The sequence below is a fragment of the Cupressus sempervirens genome, chromosome 1 (assembly GCF_028749045.1).
Source record: "Cupressus sempervirens isolate cs-2001-9-10 chromosome 1, ASM2874904v1, whole genome shotgun sequence".
Taxonomy (NCBI): Eukaryota; Viridiplantae; Streptophyta; class Pinopsida; order Cupressales; family Cupressaceae; genus Cupressus; species Cupressus sempervirens.
In genome coordinates this window covers 609,893,350-609,902,610 of record NC_143118.1, presented here as the reverse complement: position 1 = coordinate 609,902,610, position 9,261 = coordinate 609,893,350, and positions in this window count along the sequence as shown.

The following is a 9,261-nucleotide window of genomic DNA, read 5'->3' as shown; positions in this document are numbered from 1 at the left end:
GCAATGCACCCGTGCAACCAAACCACCTCTTTCCTTCTTGCCGTCCGGGCAGGATAAAAATGCGATGATAGAACGTGCCAATGAGACGGAGCCCTTGGCTAAAAGATACAACTCCATACACACTCAGCAACAAGCGCATCTTAGAATCGAACACCAAATGTGCAGTGTGTTGCAAGCCGTGCAGACACCTACATATAGGGTATATCCATCAAAACAAAGCGACAAGTACTTCCCACCAGCTCCGCCATTGCGATTACCGAATGGGATAATACTCACCGCCACAGATTAATGACCATCATTACCGTCTCGGAATAGATACAAGCACATCGAGCTTCATCCGATCAGCTGGATGAATTTCACCTTGAAGGGGCCCAATCCAAAAGTTCCGGAGGTCATCTCCTGGAACTCTCGAGAACAAGGCCCATCTTACATGCAAACTCTGCTACTGCGCAAACATAGGTTGCAATTAAAGAGAAATTGCAAGGCCGTCACAATGGCCCGAGGCCAATGCTCCGACTAAGTCAATTTTCTCTTGCAATCACCATGCCGCCGTTCACAGAGAGATCTCCCCCATTCACTTGTGACGCGACGCACAATCCAAGGGCTAGACGCGAGCTCGCCCTTGAAAGGCCACTTTCCAAGGCATCCCCCGATGACACATTGGAACGACAACCGCTGTCGAACCATTTCCCAATGTTGTGCCGATCGAGTTGGCACAGAGCCGCTAGACGAGGGCTCCCGTTTTAGATCGAGTTTTAAAATCACCAAGAAGACGCGGTGAGGGCTGGCAACCGCTGCCAAACCTTTTTCCGAAATTGCGCCAGCTGAGTGACAAGAAAACATGATGTAAAGGAGAGTCCAGGAATAGCACCACCCTCGAAGGTGGGCTTCATGCCCTTCTAATTGATTCAACGTCGGCGTCCACCGTTTCAAAATCCGACATATCCATCCGCCCCGACAGCGGCGTTGAATCAATGAGCTGGGCACGGGAGAGGCTCGCGGCAACCACCTCTCCCATTGTAGCCGCGATAGGCTCGCAAAAAATTTTGCTAGAGCGCCAAGTACCCACCTCATTGCTATAGACAAGGGCTCGCCATTAGATCAACTTCGAAATCGCATAACGGACGCGGTGTAGAATGGCAACCGCTGCCAAGTCTCTTCCGTAATTGCGTCGGTCGAGTGATCGAAGAAGGTGATCTAAGAGAGGGTCCAAGCGTGTAGGCATTCGTTGGGGGATTCGCGCCGATGGCAAAAATTTGTGCAATACCCGAGCAACACCGGACGGAGGTGCAAGACGAGGGCTCCCGTTTTAGATCGAGTTTTAAAATCACCAAGTAGACGCGGTGAGGGGCTGGCAACCGCTGCCAAACCTTTTTCCGAAATTGCGCCAGCTGAGTGACAAGAATACATGATCTAAAGGAGAGTCCAGGAATAGCACCCTCGAGGGTGGGCTTCATGCCCCTCTAATTGATTCAGCGTCGCCGTCCACCGTTTCAAAATCCGACATTTCCATCCGCCCTGACAGCGGCGTTGAATCAATGAGGAGGGCACGGGAGAGGCTCGCGGCAACCACCTCTCCCATCGTAGCCGCGATAGGCACGCAAAAAATTTTGCTCGAGCGCCAAGCACCCACCTCATGCCTAGAGACAAGGGCTCGCCATTAGATCAAAACTTCGAAATCGCTGAACAGACGCGCTGTAGAATGGCAACCGCTGCCAAGTCTCTTCCGTAGTTGCGTCGGTCGAGTGATCGAAGAAGGTGATCTAAGAGAGGGTCCAAGCGTAGGCATTCGTTGGGGGATTCGCGCCGATGGCATAAATTTATGCAATACCCGAGCAACACCGGACGGAGGTGCTAGACGAGGGCTCCCGTTTTAGATCGAGTTTTAAAATCACCGAGTAGACGCGGTGAGGGCTGGCAGCCGCTGCCAAACCTTTTTCCGAAATTGCGCCAGCTGAGTGACAAGAAAACATGATCTAAAGGAGAGCCCAGGAATAGCACCCTCGAGGGTGGGCTTCATGCCCCTCTAATTGATTCAACGTCGCCGTCCACCGTTTCAAAATCCGACATATCCATCCGCCCTGACAGCGGCGTTGAATCAATGAGGGGGGCACGGGAGAGGCTCGCGGCAACCACCTCTCCCGTTGTAGCCGCGATAGGCACGCAAAAAATTTTGCTAGAGCGCCAAGCACCCACCTCATGCCTAGAGACAAGGGCTCGCCATTAGATCAACTTCGAAATCGCTGAACAGACGCGCTGTAGAATGGCAACCGCTGCCAAGTCTCTTCCGTAGTTGCGTCGGTCGAGTGATCGAAGAAGGTGATCTAAGAGAGGGTCCAAGCGTAGGCATTCGTTGGGGGAGTCGCGCCGATGGCATAAATTTATGCAATACCCGAGCAACACCGGACGGAGGTGCTAGACGAGGGCTCCCGTTTTAGATCGAGTTTTAAAATCACCGAGTAGACGCGGTGAGGGCTGGCAACCGCTGCCAAACCTTTTTCCGAAATTGCGCCAGCTGAGTGACAAGAAAACATGATCTAAAGGAGAGTCCAGGAATAGCACCCTCGAGGGTGGGCTTCATGCCCCTCTAATTGATTCAACGTCGCCGTCCACCGTTTCAAAATCCGACATATCCATCCGCCCTGACAGCGGCGTTGAATCAATGAGGGGGGCACGGGAGAGGCTCGCGGCAACCACCTCTCCCCTTGTAGCCGCGATAGGCACGCAAAAAAATTTTGCTAGAGCGCCAAGCACCCACCTCATGCCTAGAGACAAGGGCTCGCCATGAGATCAACTTCGAAATCGCTGAACAGACACGCTGTAGAATGGCAACCGCTGCCAAGTCTCTTCCGTAGTTGCGTCGGTCGAGTGATCGAAGAAGGTGATCTAAGAGAGGGTCCAAGCGTAGGCTTTCGTTGGGGGATTCGCGCCGATGGCATAAATTTATGCAATACCCGAGCAACACCGGACGGAGGTGCTAGACGAGGGCTCCCGTTTTAGATCGAGTTTTAAAATCACCGAGTAGACGCGGTGAGGGATGGCAACCGCTGCCAAACCCTTTTCCGAAATTGCGCCAGCTGAGTGAGAAGAAAACATGATCTAAAGGAGAGTCGAGGAATAGCACATCCGGGGTGGGCTCCATGCCCCTCTAATTGATTCAACGTCGGCGTCCACCGTTTCAAAATCCGACATATCCATCCGCCTTGACACCGGCGTTGAATCAATGAGAGGGGCACGGGAGAGGCTCGCGGCAACCACCTCTCCTATATAAGCTATTAGTGCGAGGCTCGCTCTGCATTAGAAATTAGCGAACACACCGACATCCGCCTTAAAAATCCAAATCCTTTAAAATTCCTACCAAACAGCCATTCACGACCCAATTTTTTATGGGGTCGGCAGAGGAGCAAAAGATTGTCATCGGTTAGGAGATGTGAGTTCATGGAGCCGAGGGACTGAAATGGTCATCGAGCTCATCCGATCAACTGGATGAATTTCACCTTGAAGGGGCCCCCAATCCAAAAGTTCCGGAGGTCATCTCCTGGAACTCTCGACAACAAGGCCCATCTTACATGCAAACTCTGCTACTGCGCAAACATAGGTTGCAATTAAAGAGAAATTGCGAGGCCGTCACAATGGCCCGAGGCCAATGGCTCCGACTAAAGTCAATTTTCTCTTGCAATCACCATGCCGCCGTTCACAGAGAGATCTCCCCATTCACTTGTGACGCGACGCACAATCCAAGGTCTAGACGCGAGCTCGCCCTTGAAAGAAAGACCACTTTCCAAGACATCCCCCGATGACACATTGGAACGTCAACCGCTGTCGAACCATTCCCAATGTTGTGCCGATCGAGTTGGCACAGAGGCGACCTTAGGGAGCTCCCGCGTAGCAATCGGGATGTGCTTTCGTGCCCATCTCTCACAAAAACCAATGTCAGCTGTGGACAAATTTGGAATCCAAGGGCTCGCATCCATCGATATCGTCGGCACTGGGTCTATATATTCAAAGGCCACGGAGAGGTTCCGATAAGAGAAGCTCCCCTGCTCGCTCGCACAAACATCCCAAATTCTAGACACAAGCTCCCGCCCTTAGCATCGCTCTCCAGATCACCGCAATGACACATTGGAACGACAACCGCTGTCGAACAACTCCCGAAATTGTGGCAATGGAGTGAGAAAGAAGAGCAACTTTGGGGAGCCGCGCATAGCAAACGGGCTGTGCTGCTGCTTCATTCCGCTCTTATATAGGATCCGAAATCGTTGATTTCGTTTGGAATCCGAGGCTGCATTCGTCCTTGCTCAAACAAGCAATGGCTCTTCTAATCGAATGGCCACGGGGAGCTTCCGATAACAAAGGCTCCCTTGTCACTCGTGATGCGCAGGCCAACTGCTAGACGACGGGTCGCCCTTCAGATCGCTGCCCAGGCAACCACCACAACGGCACCATTGGAACGACAACCGCTGCCGAACCATTCTGAAAATTTTGTGCCAAAGAAGTTGTTGCGTAGAGAACGACTCTGGGGGGCGAGCCCTCGCATAGCAAAATCGGGATGGCTTCACGGCCCTCCCAATAGAAACGATGCTGGTGCCAATATTCCAAAAATCTGAATAACGTGTCTTTCGCGAACACCAGCACTGATTTCTATTGGGGAGGGTCGACGAGAACTTTTGGTACCAAAGCTCCCATTGTAGCCGCGATAGGCACACAAAAAATTGCTAGAGCCCCAAGCACCCACCTCATGGCTAGACAAGGGCTCGCCATTAGTAGATCAACTTCGAAATCGCTGAACAGACGCGCTGTGGAATGGCAACCGCTGCCAAGCCTCTTCCGTAATTGCGTCGGTCGAGTGATCGAAGAAGGTGACCTAAGAGAGAGTCCAAGGCTAGGGATTCGTTGGGGGTTTCGCGCCGATAGCAAAAAATTATGCAATACCCGAGCAACACCGGACGGAGGTGCTAGACGAGGGCTCCCGTTTTAGATCGAGTTTTAAAATCACCGAGTAGACGCGGTGAGGGCTGGCAACCGCTGCCAAACCTTTTTCCGAAATTGCGCCAGCTGAGTGACAAGAAAACATGATCTAAAGGAGAGTCCAGGAATAGCACCCTCGAGGGTGGGCTTCATGCCCCTCTAATTGATTCAACGTCGCCGTCCACCGTTTCAAAATCCGACATATCCATCCGCCCTGACAGCGGCGTTGAATCAATGAGGGGGGCACGGGAGAGGCTCGCGGCAACCACCTCTCCCGTTGTAGCCGCGATAGGCACGCAAAAAATTTTGCTAGAGCGCCAAGCACCCACCTCATGCCTAGAGACAAGGGCTCGCCATTAGATCAACTTCGAAATCGCTGAACAGACGCGCTGTAGAATGGCAACCGCTGCCAAGTCTCTTCCGTAGTTGCGTCGGTCGAGTGATCGAAGAAGGTGATCTAAGAGAGGGTCCAAGCGTAGGCATTCGTTGGGGGATTCGCGCCGATGGCATAAATTTATGCAATACCCGAGCAACACCGGACGGAGGTGCTAGACGAGGGCTCCCGTTTTAGATCGAGTTTTAAAATCACCGAGTAGACGCGGTGAGGGCTGGCAACCGCTGCCAAACCTTTTTCCGAAATTGCGCCAGCTGAGTGACAAGAAAACATGATCTAAAGGAGAGTCCAGGAATAGCACCCTCGAGGGTGGGCTTCATGCCCCTCTAATTGATTCAACGTCGCCGTCCACCGTTTCAAAGTCCGACATATCCATCCGCCCTCACAGCGGCGTTGAATCAATGAGGGGGGCACGGGAGAGGCTCGCGGAAACCACCTCTCCCCTTGTAGCCGCGATAGGCACGCAAAAAAATTTTGCTAGAGCGCCAAGCACCCACCTCATGCCTAGAGACAAGGGCTCGCCATTAGATCAACTTCGAAATCGCTGAACAGACGCGCTGTAGAATGGCAACCGCTGCCAAGTCTCTTCCGTAGTTGCGTCGGTCGAGTGATCGAAGAAGGTGATCTAAGAGAGGGTCCACGCGTAGGCATTCGTTGGGGGATTCGCGCCGATGGCATAAATTTATGCATTACCCGAGCAACACCGGACGGAGGTGCTAGACGAGGGCTCCCGTTTTAGATCGAGTTTTAAAATCACCAAGTAGAAGCGGTGAGGGCTGGCAACCGCTGCCAAACCTTTTTCCGAAATTGCGCCAGCTGAGTGACAAGAAAACATGATCTAAAGGAGAGCCCAGGAATAGCACCCTCGAGGGTGTGCTTCATGCCCCTCTAATTGATTCAACGTCGGCGTCCACCGTTTCAAAATCCGACATATCCATCCGCCCTGACAGCGGCGTTGAATCAATGAGGGGGGCACGGAAGAGGCTCGCGGCAACCACCTCTCCCGTTGTAGCCGCGATAGGCACGCAAAAAATTTTGCTAGAGCGCCAAGCACCCACCTCATGGCTAGAGACAAGGGCTCGCCATTAGATCAACTTCGAAATCGCTGAACAGACGCGCTGTAGAATGGCAACCGCTGCCAAGTCTCTTCCGTAGTTGCGTCGGTCGAGTGATCGAAGAAGGTGATCTAAGAGAGGGTCCAAGCGTAGGCATTCGTTGGGGGATTCGCGCCGATGGCATAAATTTATGCAATACCCGAGCAACACCGGACGGAGGTGCTAGACGAGGGCTCCCGTTTTAGATCGAGTTTTAAAATCACCGAGTAGACGCGGTGAGGGCTGGCAACCGCTGCCAAACCTTTTTCCGAAATTGCGCCAGCTGAGTGACAAGAAAACATGATCTAAAGGAGAGTCCAGGAATAGCACCCTCGAGGGTGGGCTTCATGCCCCTCTAATTGATTCAACGTCGCCGTCCACCGTTTCAAAATCCGACATATCCATCCGCCCTGACAGCGGCGTTGAATCAATGAGGGGGGCACGGGAGAGGCTCGCGGCAACCACCTCTCCCCTTGTAGCCGCGATAGGCACGTAAAAAAATTTTGCTAGAGCGCCAAGAACCCACCTCATGCCTAGAGACAAGGGCTCGCCATGAGATCAACTTCGAAATCGCTGAACAGACGCGCTGTAGAATGGCAACCGCTGCCAAGTCTCTTCCGTAGTTGCGTCGGTCGAGTGATCGAAGAAGGTGATCTAAGAGAGGGTCCAAGCGTAGGCATTCGTTGGGGGATTCGCGCCGATGGCATAAATTTATGCAATACCCGAGCAACACCGGACGGAGGTGCTAGACGAGGGCTCCCGTTTTAGATCGAGTTTTAAAATCACCTAGTAGACGCGGTGAGGGCTGGCAACCGCTGCCAAACCTTTTTCCGAAATTGCGCCAGCCGAGTGACAAGAAAACATGATCTAAAGGAGAGCCCAGGAATAGCACCCTCGAGGGTGGGCTTCATGCCCCTCTAATTGATTCAACGTCGCCGTCCACCGTTTCAAAATCCGACATATCCATCCGCCCTGACAGCGGCGTTGAATCAATGAGGGGGGCACGGGAGAGGCTCGCGGCAACCGCCTCTCCCGTTGTAGCCGCGATAGGCACGCAAAAAATTTTGCTAGAGCGCCAAGCACCCACCTCATGGCTAGAGACAAGGGCTCGCCATTAGATCAACTTCGAAATCGCTGAACAGACGCGCTGTAGAATGGCAACCGCTGCCAAGTCTCTTCCGTAGTTGCGTCGGTCGAGTGATCGAAGAAGGTGATCTAAGAGAGAGTCCAAGCGTAGGCATTCGTTGGGGGATTCGCGCCGATGGCATAAATTTATGCAATACCCGAGCAACACCGGACGGAGGTGCTAGACGAGGGCTCCCGTTTTAGATCGAGTTTTAAAATCACCGAGTAGACGCGGTGAGGGCTGGCAACCGCTGCCAAACCTTTTTCCGAAATTGCGCCAGCTGAGTGACAAGAAAACATGATCTAAAGGAGAGACCAGGAATAGCACCCTCGAGGGTGGGCTTCATGCCCCTCTAATTGATTCAACGTCGGCGTCCACCATTTCAAAATCCGACATATCCATCCGCCCTGACAGCGGCGTTGAATCAATGAGGGGGGCACGGGAGAGGCTCGCGGCAACCACCTCTCCCGTTGTAGCCGCGATAGGCACGCAAAAAGTTTTGCTAGAGCGCCAAGCACCCACCTCATGCCTAGAGACAAGGGCTCGCCATTAGATCAACTTCGAAATCGCTGAACAGACGCGCTGTAGAATGGCAACCGCTGCCAAGTCTCTTCCGTAGTTGCGTCGGTCGAGTGATCGAAGAAGGTGATCTAAGAGAGGGTCCAAGCGTAGGCATTCGTTGGGGGATTCGCGCCGATGGCATAAATTTATGCAATACCCGAGCAACACCGGACGGAGGTGCTAGACGAGGGCTCCCGTTTTAGATCGAGTTTTAAAATCACCGAGTAGACGCGGTGAGGGCTGGCAACCGCTGCCAAACCTTTTTCCGAAATTGCGCCAGCTGAGTGACAAGAAAACATGATCTAAAGGAGAGTCCAGGAATAGCACCCTCGAGGGTGGGCTTCATGCCCCTCTAATTGATTCAACGTCGGCGTCCACCGTTTCGAAATCCGACATATCCATCCGCCCTGACAGCGGCGTTGAATCAATGAGGGGGGCACGGGAGAGGCTCGCGGCAACCACCTCTCCCATTGTAGCCGCGATAGGCACGCAAAAAATTTTGCTAGAGCGCCAAGCACCCACCTCATGGCTAGAGACAAGGGCTCGCCATTAGATCAACTTCGAAATCGCTGAACAGACGCGCTGTAGAATGGCAACCGCTGCCAAGTCTCTTCCGTAGTTGCGTCGGTCGAGTGATCGAAGAAGGTGATCTAAGAGAGGGTCCAAGCGTAGGCATTCGTTGGGGGATTCGCGCCGTTGGCATAATTTTATGCAATACCCGAGCAACACCGGACGGAGGTGCTAGGCGAGGGCTCCCGTTTTAGATCGAGTTTTAAAATCACCAAGTAGACGCGGTGAGGGATGGCAACCGCTGCCAAAACCTTTTTCCGAAATTGCGCCAAGCTGAGCGAGAAGAAAACATGATTTAAAGGAGAGTCGAGGAATAGCACATCCAGGGTGGGCTTCATGCCCCTCTAATTGATTCAACGTCGGCGTCCACCGTTTCAAAATCTGACATATCCATCCGCCTTGACACCGGCGTTGAATCAATGAGAGGGGCACGGGAGAGGCTCGCGGCAACCACCTCTCCTATATAAGCTATTAGTGCGAGGCTCGCTCTGCATTAGAAATTAGCGAACACACCGACATCCGCCTTGAAAATCCAAATCCTTTAAAAT